The sequence below is a fragment of the Rhinoraja longicauda genome, chromosome 18 (genome assembly GCF_053455715.1).
Source record: "Rhinoraja longicauda isolate Sanriku21f chromosome 18, sRhiLon1.1, whole genome shotgun sequence".
Taxonomy (NCBI): Eukaryota; Metazoa; Chordata; class Chondrichthyes; order Rajiformes; family Arhynchobatidae; genus Rhinoraja; species Rhinoraja longicauda.
The window spans coordinates 26681937-26702974 of NC_135970.1; the positions used below are offsets into that span (position 1 = coordinate 26681937).

At 43.4% G+C, this 21038-nt stretch overlaps 1 protein-coding gene across 3 annotated transcripts in view; it reads left to right on the forward strand.

Annotated features, from left to right (window-relative positions):
* The window catches only part of c18h11orf24 (chromosome 18 C11orf24 homolog), an 80375-nt gene that overhangs the window by 27913 nt on the left and 31424 nt on the right, over positions 1-21038 (forward strand). For 2 of the 3 annotated variants that reach the window (XM_078415370.1, XM_078415373.1), the window contains exon 3: positions 12699-12841. The gene's annotated coding sequence lies outside the window, so the exon portion shown is untranslated. Of the gene's footprint in view, positions 1-12698; positions 12912-21038 lie in introns of all 3 variants that reach the window. The other variant, XM_078415371.1, reaches the window with a different exon arrangement.

Here is a 21038-nt window from a genome sequence, read left to right on the forward strand (position 1 = left end):
AAATAATACCTTCACGACGGAGGTGACACAACCGGAAAGAGCGCTCGTCATTCATAATGCCGTCGGTGGCTACTCGGGGAATTTCAATTGAGCTCTCGTAATTTTGTCCAGATTATAAGGGTGGCGGACCATCAGTTGCCGGAAAATCTGTGTTTAACCTGTAATTGATTCAGCTGTTCTTTGTCCCATTGTTACCAATGAAATTAAAATCAGGAGGGACGTAAATTGGGCATGAAATTTCATCTGCCTTCTTCGGTCCAGGGCCGTTTTTACAGCATTATGGGCTCCCGGGCAAAACAGTGTACTGGGGCCCCTACCGTTACTCTCCCCCACCCCCCTTTCCCTACCAGCCCCCCCCTGTCGTGCCGGCGAAAAGCACTTACCGAAAAGCACTTAGCGATGGTCTTAAGGTGCTACATTGTTGCGAAAAGCACTTACAGATCGCTGTGAGAAGCACTTAGGGATGGAAAAGCAAAGCACTTAGGGAGCTAATTGTTGCGAAACAGATCGCTGTGAGAAGCACTTAGGGACCGAAAATGTTGCGAAAAAAGCACTTATTGAACCTACATTTTTAAAGTAGTATTTATTTATTGCAAGTCACTTAACATACACAGATCAGCATGGGGCCCCTATGCTCGTGGGGCCCCGGGCAAGTGCCCATCAGGCCCATGCGTTAAGACGGCCCTGCTTCGGTCACCCAAATTCAAAATTGGTCTCTTCACTGAGAGACCCTGTTCTGTACACTCCAACATTTATTAAAGCAGTGAAACTAGTGTGATGTTTTGAAACCATTTTCCGACAAACAAAAAGACATTTGATACATTAAGTTAAATAGGAGGTGTGCCTGGTGACTAGCTAATCACCATATGTATTCCACAGATTCTGAATAACCTATATACTAAAACTCTCGTTTGTTTGTTTGTTTGTTCCTGAACTACAGCCAAAACGGTATATGATAGTGCGACAATTTTACGCCCACCTTACCGTCGTCCCTTTGGAAGAAGTTTAATTGAAATTGGTGTTATATTTTTAAAGTTATTCATATTTTAAAGTTTAAATCTATCTCCTAGGGAGGGGTGGGTGGGAGGGAGGAGGTTGGATAAGGCGGTTGAGGGGGGAAGGGGGAGAGGGAGGGGACGGGGAGGGGGGGAGGAGAGTGGGAGGGGAGGGGGGGGTGGAGAGGGTGCTGCACCAATGCAGGAGAGGTTTGGGCCCAAACGGGTCCACTTGGTCGAGCGTAATCTAAACCCAATCTCTGAGCAAGCTTCTGGTTGAACCAGAAATACTTCCAGAGCTTGACCGTGAAAGGTAATTGAGATGGCGTGCCATACCATTTTGAATTAATAATTTCGAATGAGTAAACTTGAATATAGAAAAATAAAGTCTGCCAGGTCACCACACTCCTTGTGTAAATAGACACAAAGTGCTGGAGTAACTCAACAGGTGATAAACCAGTTTGCACAGATTATCAGTCATCAGAAAGCAGTTGGTTAGCATGGAACAAAAGCTTTTCACTGTGCCTCGGTACACGTGGCAATAAACTAACCTAAGTCTGGTCCATCCAGTTTAGCAGTGTTACACAGTTGTTTGCACCAGACTGTGCCTCAATTCATTGAAATGTAAATATTTTCACAAAGTACCGGAGGAACGGGTTAGACAGCATTTGTGGAGAGAATGGAGAGGTGCTATGTTGGATCGATCTGAAAGGTAATCTGTCTGTTCCTTCCACAGATGCTGCCTGTCCCGTTGAGTTAAGACCATAAGACATAGGAACAGAATTAAGACATTCAGCCCATCAAGTCTACTCTGCCATTCAATTAAGGCTGATCTACCTTTCCCTCTCAACCACCTTCTCCTGCCTTCTCCCCATAACCTTTGATGCCCTTCCGAATCAGGAACCTATCAATCTTCGCTTTAAAAATACCCAATGTCTTGGTCTCAACAGCCATCTGTGGCAATGAATTCCACAGATTCACCACCTTCTGGCGAAATAAATTCCTCCTTATCTCCATTCTAAAAGTATGTCCTTTTATTCTGAGGCTGTGCCCTCTGGTTCTAGACTCTCCCATTACTGGACACACCTTTTCCACATCCACACTATCTAAGCCTTTCATTACCTGGTATGTTTCACTGAGATTTCCCCCCTCATTCTTCTAAACTCCAGCAAGTACAGGCCCTGAGCCTTCAAACACTCCTCATACGTTAACCTCCAGCACTTTGGTGTTATGCTCAAGATCTGTAGCATCTGTAGTTTTTCTGTCTCCATATAAATGTTTTCAGTTGCACTGAGGTCTATTTCAAAGGAAATGCTGGCTTCAAATTTGACACCTACAACAATCTTAACGTCTTGAATTATTGTAATCTATTGATCCATGGACAAAACTGAAACTCCAAAAGAACTGCCAGAGGGGTTTATTTTGAAGATTTTGCTATGTTTCCACATTGAGATTTAGCTGATTTCATAATATTGGTTATCTCTGCACTGTTTCATTAATAAAATCAGTTCAAATCTTAAATGTTACGGATTCCAAGGATTAGCTATTTTTCATTTCAAACATGTAGGCAGTAAGCAAATGATCACATAGCTGATTTTAAAAAAAATGATCTTCCTATTTCTGTAATTAAACTACTTGGTAAATAACATTGACATTTATTTTTACACCCTAAGCAAGTAGATGTACATTATGCCGTCATTGTGGGTGTTCGAGTGCAGGAGGTAGTTTGTTGATATAATGGATAACCAGTTTCCTCGGGCAATAATTGTGGGGGTCTGCACAAAATATTTGTGTATTCACAGATGATAAATGTTCCTCTGTGGGAATTTTTAAATTGTTTTATAGTCCTACGACATAGAAGGATACCAGTCAGCCCATCATGTTTTCTGGCAATCCCGTCGGTCCCATTTTCTTGCATATTTATTGATAACCTCTTTTTTTCCCTGCATCTACATCAACTACCCCGATTCTCCTTCCACGAGGGGGAATTTTTAATAGCTATTCACATCCCTGTTGGGACATGGGAAAAAACTGGAGAACCTGGCAGAAAACCCACAAGAGAATGTGTTACCTCCATGGACAGCACCCCAGGTCAGCTACATCTAGAGACACGAGACTGCAGATGCTGGAATCTGGAGCAAAGACGCTGCATCAGGATTGAGATTGGAAAAACAGAGATAGGCAGTACTGAGAGGGAGGGGTTTGGTTGGGTCTGGCAGGAGATAAGTGTTCCTGTTGTAGGAAGGAACAGCAGATGCTGGTTTTAATCGAAGATAGACACAAAATGTTGGAGTAACTCAGCGGAACAGGTAGCATCTCTGGAGAGAAGAAATGGGTGACATTTTGGGTCGAGACCCTTCAGATTGATGTCAGAGGAGAGTGAGGTACAAAGGTAAGGAAGTGTAAGGTCGAGATAAGTGGAACCTGTTGAGGATGGGCAGATGAAATCTGGTGGGGTGGGTGTGGTGTTGGGAGATAGCAGCTGTAACAGCTATATCTGCTCTGATGCTCTTTGCCACCAGTGAGACAGGCGGAGTGGTTTGTGGGTGGCTGGATGGATATTTTTCATGACTACTCCTGTTGCTGCTTGCAATTGCTCAAGATAGAGAGTCACAAAATGCTTGGCGCCTGCCTGAATGCTTCAATGTCAGCTTGAGTAGTCTTGGATCAAAGATTCCCGTGGTATAGTGAGGAAACTGCATTTTGCACATTAGTTAGAAATTCTGTCTTCCGCTTGACAGTGGCTTGTCCAAACGGTTGACAGAAGTTGTTGCTTTGGGAATCTGGCTATGTTAGTCTGGGAGAGATGATTATTTACTTACTGCCTACATGTTTGAAATTTTAAAAAAAAGAATAGCTAATCCTTGGATCCATCCTGTTTTTCCTGTGGATTTGTAGGATTTTGCAGACACCATTACTGGTGCTTATCCTATACTTTGAGGTGCCTGCTGTAATTTGCCCATCTCTCTACAATCAGGCTGGGGATTTCTGGACCATGTTAAAGCATAAAGCATAAGGTTTCAGTTTAAAAACACTTTCCTGGAGAAAGCCAAAAGATATGCTGATGCGTTTGAGGTGGATCTTGTCATCATCATTTGCTTAATCTGAAAGTTGGCTGCCAGGTTAAAGGAAGTGATCCATATTAATCCGGGTCTTGTGATAGATCTTTATTATGAGGGGTGGTGTTTTGTAGTGGTGGCAGGATTGTGAATGCCCTTAATCTTCCAGATATAAAATCAAAAAAAGGCATTCCAAAAATCTGACATTAAAACAGAAAATGCCAGGAAAACAACAGGTCAGGCAGTATCCACAGATGAAAAAGAAGGCAGTTACTGTTTCGGTTTTGGGACTTAAAACATTAATTGTACCACTTTCACACAGTTGCTGCCTGACCTACGGTGTTTTCAGCATTTTCTGTTCTTATTAATCTTTTGGTATTTTGTTTTACTCTGGGTCTTTTCCTAATTGTAGTGGATTATGAGGCTGACCAGGCATTACAGAAAATGTACACGCAAGGAACTGCCGATGCTGCAATCTTGAGCAAAACGCAGTGATGGAGTAGTGCAGTAGGTCAGGCAGTATCTGTGGAAGGGAAAGTTTCCGGTTGAGACCCTTTTGACTGATTGTAGGTGGAGGGGCGAATGCTAGAAATTAGATGGGGAAAGTGATACTTACCTGCTCCGTCCTGCCCGCACCTCTTTTCCAGTGTTCTTACCCCCCTCCCCCCCCCCCCACCACCCAATGACAATCAACCTGAATAAGTGTCCCGACCCAAAATTTCACCTATCCATGTCTTGCAGCAATGCTGCCAGACCCACTGACTTATTACAGCACTTTGCTTTAATTGTGCAAAACGTTTAGTTCCTGTTGTTGGGGAGCACCAGATTTTGGTTTGAACAGTTTGCTACTTGTTCCATAAGCTAGCTCTACTGTAGTGGGAAGGGTTTTGGAGTGCTCAGAGCTTTATTTACCTGGTGTTGGAGTCCTGGTATATTTATTATTCCACAGAGGCATTGCAGTTACTGTTTTGGAGGCAAGTTGAGGAAGGTGTCACAGCAGGCTGGCAGTTGTTGGTTCCTGAGTGTTGCCCAGGTCATATGACATCTTTGTACTCGCTGCTCGGATGATGATGTAATCTGGGAGGTGCCAGTATCTGGACTGGTATTGACACTATGGTGAAATAAGGAACTGGTTTACAAAAAAAGTTACAACGTGCTGAAGTAACTCAGCTGATCAGGCAGCACCTCCGGAGAACAAGGATAGGTAACGTTTCAGATCAGGACTCTTCTTCCGATTGATTGTGATGGGGCAGAAAGCTGGCAAGGAGGAGGGACAGTACAAAGCCTAGCAATTTATAGGTAGATACAGATAAGTGGGATTTTTGATAGGCAGGTGGTTGGAGAAAGGTCAGAGGTGAAAAGACAAAAGAAGTGCGATTTGGGGCACAGGGAAGAGAGTGGGGCGGGGGGGGGAGGAGGAGGAGGGGTGTTAGTGGTAGTTTAGGTTAGTTATCTAAAGTTAACAATATGGTCAAAGAAAACATAGAAACATAGAAAATGGGTGCAGGAGGAGGCCATTTGGCCCTTCGAGCCAGCACCGCCATTCATTGTGATCATGGCTGATCATCCACAATCAGTAACCCGTGCCTGCCTTCTCCCCATATCCCTTGATTATGCTAGCCCCTAGAGCTCTATCTAACTCTTTTAAATTAATCCAGTGAATTTGCCTCTACTGTCTTCTATGGCAGAGAATTCCACTGGGTGAAATGGGTCATGTTCTGAGTATTTAGTCAGAAAGAGAATCTATAGCTTTCCCTAACCTTTCATGCAAATTACACCTTTTCAGAACTCTCCTTTCCAAATCTGGTGTTGAATTTGCTGAGGAGGATTATTTTGAGATTTGCCAGGTGAATTGTTTGAGGTTCGACAAGAATTCCTGTTTGGCCTGTCTGTTGCTTCCTGGGTAAATGACTGTTGAATGCAAGTTCCGTGAGAGTGAAGTGTTTGTTTAACCCATGCAAAGTTGTTAAAGTGCCCGACTAATGCTTTCTGTATGATTAAACTAATTTTGTTTAGATGGCATTCTTCCAATTTTCTGTTTCAAAGGTGTAGCTGCCAGCTTGCTCCTTAAGCTGATTGTCTCTTGCCTGACATATTTCACACAGAGCAGCAGCATCACTATTGAAATATTATATGTCCCAAGTTATGATAGCAATTATTTTATGCCTTTCAATGTTGCACTTGTCCAGGAAGAACTTGACGTTGTAGATTCTGAACTTCATTCTGAAGAATGGAAGATGTCTGCAGGATTTATTTTAGTGGTTTTGACTCAGCAATGTCTTGGTTGAATGGCAAGGAGGTAGGAGAGACTACACAACATGAACTTGCACACATCCACCTGCACTCTCATCACATATAGATACTTCCTTGTGTATACACCATGCATCCTTTTCCTCTTCCCTGCTCCTTCAGTCCCTATCTCTTTTCCCCTTCCCTTTTCCTATCAACCTGTTGCTGTCCTTGCCTTTTGGGTAGCCCACAAATATGCTGGTGCACTATAAAACCTTAAATGGAATACATTATTATTATATCACCAGTAACATCATAAATTCATGCATCTATCACAGGGCCTAGGTTTTGACATGATTGGTGTGAGAAAGCTGAAGTAGGGAAACTGGGGGTCATGGGAAGGGGGGGGGGGGGGGGTTAGGGTGGAATTATTCAGAATTGAAGAATCCAATGTTTATAGCGTTGGGTTGTAAGCTACCCAAGCGGAATACAAGGTGTTGTTACTCCAGTTTGCGTGTGCACTCACTCTAGCAATAGGGGAGGCTGAGGACAAAGAGGTTGGCATGAAAAGGGGAGTTAAAATTGTTAGCATCCAGGAGATGCAGCTGGTTTTGGCTGACAGAGCACAAATATTCAATGAAACTGATGCCTAGTCTAGACATAGTTTTGCTGATGTAAACAATGACATATTGGGAGCATTGAATGCAGTAGATAAGGTTTGAAGAGATGCATATGAACCTCCATCTCACCTTGAGAGGCGACTGAGATCCCTGGGTGAAAGTGAGAGAGAAGATGTAGGGACAGGTGGCAATTTCCTGTGGTTGCAGTGGAAAGTACGTGAGGAGGGTTGGGTGGGAATGGATGAATGAACCATGAAGTTGCAGATGGAGTGGTTTCAATGAAAAGCAGAAATGAGGGGGGATGGGTGATAGCGGGATCACATTGAAGGTGATGGTAATATGATGGGGTGAAAGCTGAGGGTCAGGTGAACTCCATCCTTAGTCCATTCGAGGATGGGGGGGGGGAGGGGGAAGAGCAGAACTACAGGACACAGGGGTGCATAACAGCATGGGGAAACCATGTGTACTACACAAAGAGGACGTATCTGATGTCGCAAAGTCGAAAGTCTCCTCTTAGGAACAGATGCAGCAGAAATGGAGAAATTGAGAATAAAGAATGGTCCTTACAAGAGGTAGGGTCTGAGGAGGTAGTCAATGTAGTTGTGGGAGTCGATAGGTTTGTAGTAGAGGTCAGTCGATGGTCTGTGTCCTGTGTTGAAGACGAAGAGATCGAGAAAGGAGAGAGAGTCAGAAATAGTGAATTTGAGGGTAGGGTGGAAGTTGGGAGTAAAGTTGATGAAATCAATTGGTTCTACATGGGTGCAAGAGGCAACCCTGATATCATATCATATCATATCATATATCTACAGCCGGAAACAGGCCTTTTCGGCCCTCCAAGTCCGTGCCGCCCAGTGATCCCCGTACATTAACACTATCCTACACCCACTAGGGACAATTTTTACATTTACCCAGCCAATTAACCTACATACCTGTACGTCTTTGGAGTGTGGGAGGAAACCGAAGATCTCGGAGAAAACCCACGCAGGTCACGGGGAGAACGTACAAACTCCTTACAGTGCAGCACCCGTAGTCAGGATCGAACCTGAGTCTCCGGCGCTGCATTCGCTGTAAAGCAGTGATCATATCAGTCATCAATGTAGCAGAGAAAGAGTTGGGGAAAGGGACCAGGGTTCTTTTGTTTCAATGTAACCAACATAAGATAGGCATAGCCGAAGTCCATGTGAGTACCCATTGCTGCCCCTTTAACTTGAAGAAAGTGAGAGGAGCCTAAAGATAGGTTGCATCAGAGTGGGGGCAATATCTCGCTCGGTGGAGGAAGATGTTAGTTGAGGGGAACTGATTGCGTCTCTGCTCAAGGACAATCCAGAGGGCCCTGAGGCACTTCCTGGTCAGATTGGAGGTATATAGGGCCAGGATGCTCATGGTAAAAATGAGCGGATGAGGCCATAGGAATTATTGAAGTGGTGAAGAGGTTGTGAGGTGTGTCGGATGCAGGTCGGAAAGGACTGAACTAGGGAGGGTGAGATCGAATCGAGGAATTTGGAAAGTTCTTTGGGGCAGGAGCAGGCAGAAAGAATGGGTCTTCCAGGGTGGTCCTGCTTGTGGATTTTGGGCAGAAGATAGAAATGGACAGTGCACAGATGGGGAACTATGCTCAGCTGCTGGGTTTCTTGTATAAATTATTAAATCGGCACTATTTAGGTATGAAACTACAAAACTTTGTTTTATGTAGCTTAATCTGCATGTTTGGAGAAAATTATTTAAATTCTTTAAATTTTGCAAATGTAAATCACTGAAGCGTAAAATATGGGCTTTGACCTGGATTTTTGCAATGAGCTGTTGGTTCATTTGAAATTTTCTATAATTATTCTTCCTAATAAGTCATAACAAGATTGATAACGTGTTTCCTGTGGAATTCTGTCTCAATTGTGTCTCAATTGTGCAATAACTGTGCAAGAACAAAAATGACTGGAGTACACTGAAAAATTGTTTTTAAGGTCAGGTTTGCCTGTAGCTGCACAGACTGCTGCAGATGGCATGCCATGATTCAATGAATAGCTGCTTTTTGTGATTCTAACATATGCTGTGGAGTTTCGCGCAGAGCATAGCACTGCATTCTTTGTCTGGAAGCAGACAGTGACCAGTCATTTATCCATGCAGCTGATTTTTGACAGCATTTTACCTAAATTTTTAAATATCTTTTTTGGTTCCAGTGTTTTATCCAATATCCCCAAATTTACTCATCGATGGGGCATAAAGTGTTTAATGTCAATTTATCATGGAGCACATGGGTTAAGGACTTAATTCTCAAGTGTGGAAAACCTTTGCAGTTTTACATTTCCTGTAAATATTTCTTGACTGATTGAACACAAGCATATGCATGCATCATCAGCAAATGTTTTACCATACTGTACATATTTCAGATGATGAAACTAACTCTTTATTTTATTCTAAAATTTGAGGAAAGTGATAATGTACTCAGCAAAAATCTTGTGTTTTATATTATAAGCCTGTTTCTAAAAGCAGAGTGATTTGCTCGATTGAATCTACATCCCTGCTTTTTCTTGGTCAGGGTAATTTAAAGTTGAGAGGTTGCTGAGAAGATGTGCTGCCAGACTTTAACCAATTCCAACTTGAACTAAATTTTGCGTGAACCCGTTTTAATGTTTTAGGAAGGAGATGAGGAGGAGTTTCTTTAGACAGAGGGTGGTGAATCTGTGGAATTCTTTGCCACAGAAGGCTGTGGAGGCCAAGTCAGTGGATATATTTAAGGCCAAGATAGATAGATTCATGATTAGTACGGGTATCAGAGGTTCTGGGGAGAAGGCAGGAGAATGGGGTTAGGAGGGAGAGACAGATCAGCCATGATTGAATGGCGGAGTAGACTGGATGGGACGAATGGCCTAATTCTGCTCCTATCACTTAGGATCTCATGAACTGTTGCTTATATTTATCTTGTTTTGGAGAAGGGACGTGCCAATCTCCTGCATCAGGATTCATACATCTCCTGCATCAGGATTCATACAATAATATTGGTGAGAAATGTCCGATGCATCAGGATGCAAATGAGCTTGAGCAAGAAGATAAATAACTAAAATTGCTGGGTTTTGCTTGTCATATGTGCCTTCAATGAGTCAGAATATCCTGCCACTTAATTACAACTTTCCCAGTAAGATTAACCTTGAAGTACAACTCTGGTAAGTGACAATAGCAGCAAGAAAACAAAACGTTGCCTCTGCATCGTGGCACTAATGTGCAAAACATTCCACAGTGATTAATATAAATCTTCTAAGACATAAATTACCAATAGATCACATATATATATATATATATTTATTCACATAGTATATAATTTTGAGGAAATTTTATAGCTTGGAGCATAGATCCCCAAAGCTACAGAGTGGAAACCCCAGGAGAAATTTGAGCACATTGATGAGAATTTTAAATTTGAAATGCCTGTGGACAGAGAGTTAATGCAGTCTGTAAAGAATGGATAATGTGAGAGTTAGTGTGAGACGGAGGATTAATTTTGGGTGAGCTTGAGTTTCTGGTGGTGCAGGAAGATGGTTCCAGGAGATATTTGGAAAGGTCACTGATGGGAACTTTTGTAGCCATAGATGGGGCAGAAGGAGAGATGAATAATGTTGTTGAGGTGGAAGTGTAATAAAACTTCAATGCTGCACTTTTCGCACATCCCAGAGGTTCAGCAAATGGCTCACCACGGGATATTTGCTGCACTTCCTTTCTACACATGTGTACCCCAGTTCCAGTGCCCCCTTTCCATTCACCAGATTCCAGTTTATCAGAGTTTCACTGTAGCTGGTCTTGGCATTGTGGATAATTGCGCGGAAACAAAATGTGGGGTTTGTGGATCATCTGCTTCCATTTCGGTAATAAAAGACGAAGAGTTTATGGCATGGACTAAAGATTTTGGCTTTAGTCATATTATTAAAGTGGCAGGGATTCTATTTATCAAATCCTGGATCTTGGATGGATTGAGCAAGGTATCATTGGCAATCGAGTGAGAAGGGTGCTATTAGTATACATGTGGAATATGATGTGAAATTTGTCCTCTATTTTGCCTACCCAATCCCTCCAATTTACTGATCCATTGGATATAGTTTCTTGGGTACAAGTATTTCTGGCTAAATTGCTATAGTGTTCAAAAATAATGCATGACGTTGACAGGAAAAGCAGGCCAAATAAAGTGTGGGAGAGTTATAGTCAAATTAGATCTTGTTGTGGTTCGGCATTTCCAATGCAGCCTTCCTGGCATTGACTGAATATGCTTTTCAAATTTTTATTTTGCTTAGATTGGTGATAGATTTAAAACAAAATATGGAAGACTAAAATTGAACTTGGAGCCACTCTGGTGCATCACTAAGAAAATGCACCAACTGACTTGCATACAGGACGGCGTGGATCCATGGACTGTACTGCATAATGTGATCTCAGTTGCTAAAGAGCAGTGTTCCAAGTGTAGGAAGAGCTTCTGTTGCTGGTGCTGATTGGATGATCTTGGTTGGACATGAACTTGGGCGAGGATAGGCAGAAGCTCTGGTGCTCACAGTTTCCACTCTGATTTATAGGGATGTGGTACAGGAGAAATGGAGCAAAGCAGATTAATGGGAATAATTAACATGTATTATTTCTAATGTAAGTTCTAATCCAGGCCTGGAAAGAAAGTAACCTGGAGGGATAATTAATGTAACCTGTGACGGAAGTGGTGGCGCCTAAAGGCTGCGGCTCGCTAGCAGTCTGTTCGTCTTTTTTCCTTTTTTTGTTGTTGTGTGTCGGTGTTGGGATGGTTTTTGTATTTTTTTTTTTGGTTGTGTATGTGTGGGGGGGGGGGGGGGGGGGTGGGTGGTGGTGTGGGGGGGGTGGTGGTGTGGGGGAGGGGTGGTGGTGTGGGGGGGAAACTTTTCTCTTCCTCACGGCGCGGGGTGCGGCTCGGCTGCGGGGCCTAACATCGCCCGGTGCGGCTCGGCCGCGGGACTTTACATCGCCCGGTGCGGATCGGCCGCGGGACTTTACATCGCTGGTGTGGCTTGGCCGCTGGACTTAACAGTGCCCGGTGCAGCTCGGCCGCGGGACTTAACATCGCCCGGTGCGGCTCGGCTGCGGGACTTTACATCGCTGGTGCGGCTCGACCACGGGACATTACATCGCCCGGTGCGGCTCGGCTGCGGGACTTTACATCGCTGGTGCGGCTCGGCCACGGGACTTAGCTGTGCAAGGCTTGGTCGCGGGGCCTTTCATCGCCCGGCTCGGCCGCTAGACGTTTCAGCGCCCGGTGCGATTCGGCCGGGGGGACTTCCATCCCCTTGCGGGGACTGTGCGGGTCAGTCGGGGACGAGTTGTCTGTCCGTGGGCGTGGGGAAGAGAGTGGAAGTTTTGTTGCCTCCATCACAGTGAGGGGGTGTTTGGAGTCACTGTGATGGACGTTTGTGTTGGGGCTATGTGTCTTGTGTTCTTTTTTTCTATGACTGCTATGTAGTTTCGTTCGGTACTTCGGTACGGAATGACAAATAAAGCTCTGTTATACCTGTTATACCTGTTATTTGAATTAAGTGTACCTTGATCCAGTTCCTGGTGGACTGTGTTTCAACAACCAAAAGTGTCTTTTAAATTAATACCAAATTGACATTTTCACTTGAGGCATTGCAATATCTGGTGTGAAAGCAATTGCTCACAAAATTATTTGCTGTAAAGATCTTATTAGTTAAATAAAAAAGATACAGTTACAGGAGTTGGAAATCTTAAAAATATACATGGGCTTTTAAAGTGTAATTATATTTGGCTGAACAGAATGTTCAACTTTTATCCTCGTCTAGGAACCTATCTTCTTGAGTAGTGTGCAGTCTTTGGAAGGTATGCAGTTTCTTCAGTGGCTGCATCACTAACCTGCAGTGCTGTGACCCCCGCCAATGTCACCAGGATTGATGTGCAACTCAGTACAGTATATACGAACAGTTGTGTAAGTGAAATCAACTTTTTATTCGTCTCATTGCTGAAGAAGCTGGATGAAATTCAGACTGTCTCAATCTGTGAGTATAATTTGGGATACATAAAAGAAATCTAAAGATGCACTGAATTAGTTATATTTGTAAGGGTGCAACTGTGATCAATAATGATACTCCATATGTTATTTTGGTAGGCTAAATTCAAAACCTTTCTGGTATTTCTTACTGGATTCTGTGCAAAACTGTATAGATTAATGGAATGTGAGGCCTGTTTAGTTATCAAGGCCCTGGAGATAAGATATTGGTCACTGATGAGCTAAAATCTGGAGGACACCAATAGAGTTATTTACTGCTTTCAGTGTCTGCGTTTGTAACCTGCAGATCTATATTACTGTTCTGTTCTGATCCAAAATGTCTGCACAGACAATACTGCAGTTTTAAACATTGATTTTATTGCCTGTGATCTTCCCTCCAGTAGAACCACTGTCTGGAATTCCGTTTTTTCTGCATGTAAATTCATACACAGTTTTGTCCATCACTCAAAACAAATTGATGAATTAGGTTTTTTTTAATGAATATACCCTTGAAATTTTCATTGTTGAAAATTTAGCTCCTTGGAAGAAAGTTAGACAGAAATAGCCCATTTTGAAATGACCAAACATTGCCTAATCTTTAAGGCACTTGAACTTTGCTATGGTAATTTGTATGCAGTTGTTTGCTTTTTATTTCCAAATCTGTGACTTTCTTGGTAGCGAGCGCTTCGGCTAACTCAGCAGAGGATGGGACAGAGTCGGAAAGGACAGAGCCAAGGTGGGAATAGAAGATGGAGGTTCAGGTGGAAGGATATTTAGAAATCCAACTAGGAAGAAGGCCATAATGCAGGGCAAAGACAAGGTATTATTATAATACACCAGTATTATTTCGGGAAAGGGCAGTGTGTTTCGGGAAGGGGCAGTGCATACAAGCTAGCAAATAGGTAGGATATTGAAAAATGATAAAGAGATCTTAATTTTCTTATCTTAATGTGCACAGTAATCATGGCAAGATTGATGAGTTGACAGTACAAATAGAAATAAATGGGTATGTTCTGATTAGCTATTGTAGAGTCATGGTTGAAAAGTGATCAAGGGCGGAAACCTAAAATTCAAGGTTATTTGTCATTCCAGAAAGTTAGGCAGCAAGCAAAAGATGGTGGGGAGCTTTGATAACAAAGGATAAAATGCCTGTTGCAGTGACCTTTGATATTGGCTCAGAAGCTCAAAATGTAAAATGAGTTTGGGTGAAAATAGCAACTAGTCAGGGCAAAAGTCAGCACTTCCACAAAGACAATTGCAATGGTATGAAGATGAAATTGGCTAAAGTGAAGTTCTACTCTGGATTAAAGGGTAAGGAGAGGTATTTTAAAAATCTCAGTAAAGGTATATTCTGGTGAGAAAGAATGCTCCACGAGAAGAAAGCACCATCTGTGTCCAGCTAAGGAAGTTAAAGAGGGAATCAAATTGAAAGAAAAGACTAAAAAATATAACTCCCATAATCTGGCACCATTTGGTGTCAGACCATTAGATTTTCATGACTATTGGATTTTGCTCAATTACTTCCCTGCATACTTTTAATTCACTTTTTTAGATGCTATACGGTGTTAATAGATATTGTGTAAAATAAAATCCACAGTGCAAAATCCAAAATCTGCCACAGGAAATGTATTTATTCATGTCATCACACAACTGTTTGCCAATAGCGAGCAAATTTTAGTGCCACATCGTTGGCCTCTGCAAGATCCTTTACAGTGCATGTGTCATGCAGCATGTCACAGCTCAAGAGATGTTCCATAGTCTGGAGACCCCGTCCGCACTCGCAGTCTGCCGCATCTTCAGTATATCCCCACTTCAGCATGTTCGATTTGCTCCTCCCCATGCCTGTTCGCAGTCTGTTGAGACTGCGCCAGGTTATCCACGGTTGGTCGGAACCTGGTGGGAGTTTCTCAGAGGGATCGATTGCCATGTGAATGTCTTCCTGTGATTTCTCTGGTCTCTCTTCCCAGAGTTTGAGCCTTCTGGACGATGCACTGCAGTCCAGGGGATGGACAGAAGAGAGGAAACTTCTGCGTGATTTCAAACGCTGAGGTAGCAAAGGGTGGTCATGTTGGTGGTGTCTTTCATCCTCTGATTGTCTGAGGCGTTCTTTTTGACTGCCTACAGCTCTTCTGATTCCAAGAGGTGCAATGCCAGAGAGTAAGTAGATGTTGTCAGTCTTGGTAGGTTTCATGCATCCACTGATGCAACGACAGCTTGTGTTTAGCACAGGATCAATCTTCCGTGCATGAGCTGAGCGCTCCCATACTGCGCAGGCATACTCAGCAGTGGAGAAGCAGAGAGCCAAAGCTGTTAATCGAATGGTTTTAGAATTTGCTCCCCATTTTGAGGTATTCAGTTTGCGAAGAAGAACATTTCTGGAACTGACTTTTCCTTTAAGCTTGGTGATATGTGGTTTGTAGGTCAGAGATCGATCAAAAGTCACACAGAGATAGACTGGACTGTCACAGTGCACCAATCTGACTCCATTCCATGTGATCTTCAACCTTCGATTTGCATACTTGTTCTTCAAGTGGAAGGCGCAGACTTGGGCTTTAGATGGATCGGCTCTCAGGTGATTCTCTTTGTAGTATGAGGACAGGTTGACTAAAGCCTCACACAGAGTAGCTTCTGCCTCAAGGAAGTCAGCACTTTGGGTTGTAATGCACAGGTCATCTGCATAAATGAAACTCCTGGTGTTGGGATGGATAGGCTAGTCATTAACATAAATATTGAACAAGGTGGGTGCCAGGACACTTCCATGAGGGACGCTGTTTTTCTACCTGGGCCAGCGACTTTTCTTTCCTGACAGCTCGGCAAAGAAGCGTCTGTTTATGACCAGAGTCTTCACCAGGTTGGTTAGATGCAAGTTGTGTGTCAAATTAAGTACTTTGTGTAACAGTCGGCGATGGTTTACTGTATCATAAGTGGCTGAAAGGTCTATAAAAACAGTGCCTGTGATAACACCTTCCTGAAAGTTGGGTGAGATTGAGAAGCTGACCTGTGCAGGACTTCCCAGGCCAGAACCCTGCCTGCTCCTTTATTAGGGATGGCTCCATCACCTGACTGAGGCGAGTCAAGATGAGTCGCTCAAACAGCTTGTAGGTGTGGCAAAGAAGTGATATTTGCCTGTAGCTCTTTGTTGCTGAATGATCTTTGCCTGGCTTCAGCAATGCTATGACACGTGCGCGACACCAGGTCTTTGGGATGTGACATCTCTCCATGCAGTACCACAATACCACACACTGTGTCCATCGCCACAGGCAATGATGGCCCAGTTTTATACTGCCATCATAGAGTCTGTCCTCACCTTCTCCATCATGGTCTGGTTTGGCTCAGCCACCAAGCATGACATCCAGAGGCTGCAGCGCATCGTTCGATCAGCCGAGAATGTTGTTGGCTGCAACCTCCCCCCCCCCATTGACGAACTGTACACTGCAAGGGCCAGGAAGCGAGCGGGTAAGATCATCTCTGACTCCTCTCACCCTGGGCACAAACTCTTTGAAGCCTCTGGAAAGCGACTCCGAACTGTCAAAGCCGCCACAGCCAGACATAAAAACAGCTTTTTTTCCACGAGCACTAGCTCTACTCAACAACCAAAAGTCTGTAGCCTCCTTTCTTCACATGTGTAAATGATAATGTTTTATTCTTAATTGATTACTGTATGTCATGTTGTTACTGGCGAGCAAAACACCAAGGCAAATTCCTTGTATGTATACATACTTGGCTAATAAAATGTATTCAATTCAATTCAATTCAATACTGTGTTCAATGGGAACCAGGGCTCAGGTGAGCCAAATGGGGAACAGTGGGAATGTATTGCAATAGTGCATGGATTTATCAGAGTTTTTATTGTACACTGTTGAGAAGATTAATGGTACGCCAAATGATTAGGATTATTTTTTCTAGAAGCCTGGAAAGGATGAGTGAAAAAAGTATAGAGGGAGAGAGAGTGAACTTGCAAATAATATAAAGCAGACAGGCACGGTAGCGCAGCGGTAGAGTTGCTGCTTTACAGCGAATGCAGCGCCGGAGACTCAGGTTCGATCCTGACTACGGGTGCTGCACTGTAAGGAGTTTGTACGTTCTCCCCGTGACCTGCGTGGGTTTTCTCCGAGATCTTCGGTTTCCTCCCACACTCCAAAGACGTACAGGTATGTAGGTTAATTGGCTGGGTAAATGTAAAAATTGTCCCTAGTGGGTGTAGGATAGTGTTAATGTACGGGGATCGCTGGGCGGCGCGGACTTGGAGGGCCGAAAAGGCCTGTTTCCGGCTGTATATATATGATATGATATGATATGATGATAAGAAATTGAAAATGGCACAGAATAGCTCCTGATATTCCTTGGAGGATGACACTGGGGATTTAATAATGGAAAATAGAGTAGTGACAGAGATACTAAATCATTATTTTGGATCAATCTTCATTTCGGAAGACTCAAAAGACTTTAGGGATGGAGGAACGTTAAAACAAATAGAAATAAATGGAAAAAGCAATCGAATGGATTAAAATGCTGACAAATCTTTTGGATCTGTGGATTTACATCTAAGGGTCGTAAAGGAAGTGGCTACAGACATGGTAGATTAGTTGGCTGTAATCAACTAAAATTCCAGATGTCCCGCAGAATTGGTAAATGGCAATTGTAATACTAAAACAACGAGAAAGAAAGTGGAACCCAATAGCCTAACAGCAGTCTTTGGGAACATCCCCTAATCCACAGATAAAGGAGGTAATAACAGGACAAAATGAAAAATCATAAGATGATCAAGCAAATTCATCACAAATTTATAAAAATGAAAATTGTGTTTTGCAACTTTAGTAAACATTTTCTGTAGTAAACGTGGTTTCTCTCCTGCTGTCATAGACCTATTTCTCCCCTCCCCTCTCCTTTCATTTGCATTTACTCCTCGAGCTTCACAATTCGCAACTCTTCAATCTATAAACTTGCCCCTAGTGTGTAGGGAGTTAATGAGGAAGTGGGATAACATAGAACTAATGTGATTCGTGTGGATTCAGTGAACCAAAGGGCCGGTTTCCATGCTGTATCTCGAAACTAAACTGTATCTCGAAACTCGAGCTCTCCAGACTTGGTGACATCCACGTAAATCTTTTTTTTGCACATTTTTCAGATTAATAACATCCTCCGATGGCAGACCTAGCAGAACCCTACACAGTACTCAAAATGTGGCCTTACCATCGTCTTGTGCAGTTGTAACATGACATCACCACTCATGTACTCACCCTGACCAATGAAGACAAGCAGTCCCAACCCTGCCTTCACCATCTGTCTACCTGTCAACTTTGTGGAACTTTCCAGGGCCCTAGCACATACCGTGCAAGTTCTGCCCCGGTTTGACCTACCAAAATACAACACCTTGTATTTATCTTAATTAAACTCAATCTGTAGTGGGCCAAGTAGGCCAAAATAACGACAAGTAGGCAAGGTTAACGAAAGCGTGTTTACTGTATCTCTGGAACTCCAAAAGGGAATGAGAGTCATGCGGTCCTTGACCTTTATACTCCCGGCCGAAGTCCGCCTCCTTGGCTCGACCCATTCCCGTGCCGAGGGGTCGTGAGTGGTATGGCCCGACCCTCGGGAGCCGCCACAGGACCCCCCCCCAGAACCAGAGGCACGAAGCGCACCGGTGGTCGCACTAGTCGACCGAACCGTGTACGGTACCCGTCCGACGGGGGGTCTGGCGGGGGCTTAGCTGAAGGGACAACCGGGGGGGCTGGCGGGGGCACTGCTCGAGGGACAAACGGGGGCGGAGAAGGGGGTACAAATACCGGTCGAGATGAGGGGATCGGCGGGTGCGGTGTTGGAGGCACTTGTAAAGGGGGGCGCCCGCGCGGCCGAGGCTGTGCAACCCGCACCGGCTGGTCAATGTCCAAGTGCGCTGGCTTGAGGCGATTAATTGACACGGCCTCCGGTCGGCCCCCCATGTCCAACACAAAAGTTGTCTCACCGTGCTTCAGCACCTTGAAAGGGCCCTCATAAGGTCTCTGAAGCTGTGCTCGATGGGCGTCGCGGCGGAGAAAAACGTAGGCACAATCTCGAAGCCGCCACAAATCTGCCATTCCTCAGCCCATTGACCCAGTTGATTTTGTGTAATCATAGATGACCCTCTTCACTGACCACTATACCACAAATTTTAGTGTCATCCACAAGCATATTTACCATGTTCCCTTAACATCCAAATTGTTAATGAACAACAGTGGGCCCAGCACCGATACAGGCCTCCAGTATGAAAAATAAACCTCTACCATTATCCTTTGTCTCCTATGTTCAAGCCAATTTTGTATCCAATTAACTATCTTGTGCTGGATATCATGTTCCAGACCAGCCTACCATGTTATACCTTCTCAAAGGCCTAGCTAAAGTCCACATTGACAATGTCTCCCACACTGCCCTCATCAATCATCTTGGTCACCTCTTCAAAAATCATAGTCAAATTGGCGGGATGTGATTTCCCACACAGAAAGCCTTGCTGACTAACCCTAATCAGTCCTTGCCTTTCCAAATGCATGAACATCTTGTCTCTCAGAATCGCATCTAATAACTGACCCACCACTGATGTAATGTCTGTAGTTCCCAGGCTTTTCCTTTAAGCCTTTCTTAAATAGAAGATCAACATAGAGTCACTCTATGACTCCATGAGAAGATCAACATTGACCACTGTCCGATCTTCTTGCACCTCGTCCGTGGTTATCAATGATACAATTGTTAAATTGTATGGAGTAAATATCACCAGAAACTTGTCCTGGGCCACCCATATTGAAGCAATGGCTAGGAAAGCACACCAATGCCTCTACTTCCTTAGAAAGCTTAGGAAGTTTGGCACATCCCCAACAACTCTCACCAACTTCTACAGATGCGCCGTAGAAAGCATTTTATCGGGATGCATCGCAGCATGGTTTGGGAACAGCTCCATCTAAGACTGCAAGACATTGCAGAGAATTGAGAAGCCCAGACCTTCACACAAACCAATCTCCCTTCCATTGACTCCATTTACACCACATGCTGCCTTGGCAAGGCCACCAACATAATCAAGGGTCGCACCCTGGCCATTCCATCTTCTCCACCCTCATATGGCAAGAGGTAAAGAAGTGTGAAAACGCTTCAACAGATTCAAGAATGGTTTCTTCCCAGCTGTTATCAGGCAACTGAACCATCCTACCACATCTAGGGAGCAGTTCTGAGCTACTATCTACCTTATTGGAGACCATCGGACTATCTTTGGTCAGACTAGACTTTATCTTGCACGTTATTCACGTTGTTCCCTTTATCATCTATCTGTACACTGTGGATGTCTCGATTGTAATCATGTATTGTCTTTCTGCCAGCTGGTTAGCACACAAAAAAACTTTTCACTGTACCTTCACATGACAAAAAACTAAACTCAACTCAATTATTATATTTGAGAAAATAGTTCCGAATAAGGAGTCGCTCATTTCAGATGGAAACATTTTGCTTTGTGACTCTTTGGAATTCTCCTCCACAGGATGTTGTGGGAACAGTCATTTGAACATCCTAAACGCAGAGATTGGCAGATATTTAAAGGACCAAAAGGGCCTTGGGAGTGACTAGGGCCAAGATTTAGTTGACGATGATTGTATTGAATGGCCGATCAGGTTTGAGAGGCCATTTTGTCGATTTCTGCTGCTGTCATATGTGTTCTTTTGACTGGGAATTCCCCACCTAAAATTTGTAGAAATAAGTTAAGGTGAAAGATGCAAGGTATCATTTAACAGCCACTGCTCATTTCCATGTCTTGGTTTAGAGGCCTTGTTTAATCAAAAATTAAAAACCTGATTAATTGTTATGGTTGTAATATTTTGTTTTTGGTTAATTTCTCGAAGCTATTCCTTAATTTGTGAAAGGGATTTGTACCCAGGAAACATTATTCTTCAGCGAAATTTCAGAACATGTTTTGTCCAGGTTTATTTTGTCCAGGTTTATTTTTCATCCTCAGCATTTGATACAATGTATTTCTCTACAACATTGTACACTATTTGTTATAGAAAAAACATCTTTGTTAATCAAAGACATATCCCTAAAGAGTCGATGGCATTATAATGATAATTCATAAATGGAATACTCATCAATCAAAAAAATAATGTATTTAATAATTTACAAA